The sequence below is a fragment of the Orycteropus afer genome, unplaced genomic scaffold, assembly GCF_000298275.1.
Source record: "Orycteropus afer afer isolate SDZICR_OR568_19922 unplaced genomic scaffold, OryAfe1.0 scaffold00274, whole genome shotgun sequence".
NCBI classification, from domain to species: Eukaryota; Metazoa; Chordata; class Mammalia; order Tubulidentata; family Orycteropodidae; genus Orycteropus; species Orycteropus afer.
The window spans coordinates 3,293,993-3,294,401 of NW_006921861.1; positions in this window are offsets into that span (position 1 = coordinate 3,293,993).

The window sequence follows — 409 nt, forward strand, 5'->3', positions numbered from 1 at the left end:
AACCTTGCCCCTTGTCAGCTCTACTATATACCTGGGAACTATGATCATTCATATAAGCTTATAGGACCATTGTCTGCCAACCCTATATATGATCTTGGATACACTCCCCATTTAGACATAAACAATTGTTTAGCCTGTCCACCTATATATCCGTCCATATACCCATTTTTGCCTTCACTGCCAATGCAGTACTGTATATGCAAAAGGGTCCATATTTGCTGTCTGTATTTCCCATTTACCTCTCTATGTCTTTCTCATCCTCAATGTTGCCGTATTGCTCACTCACATTTGGTACACTGCCCTTCTCTTTACCCAAATCAATATTTATCTCTATCTATCTAACTGCGTTCCCTCCCCTCTCCTCCCAATCCTGGTAACCAACAAAGAAAATTTCCTCCAATAGATAAAC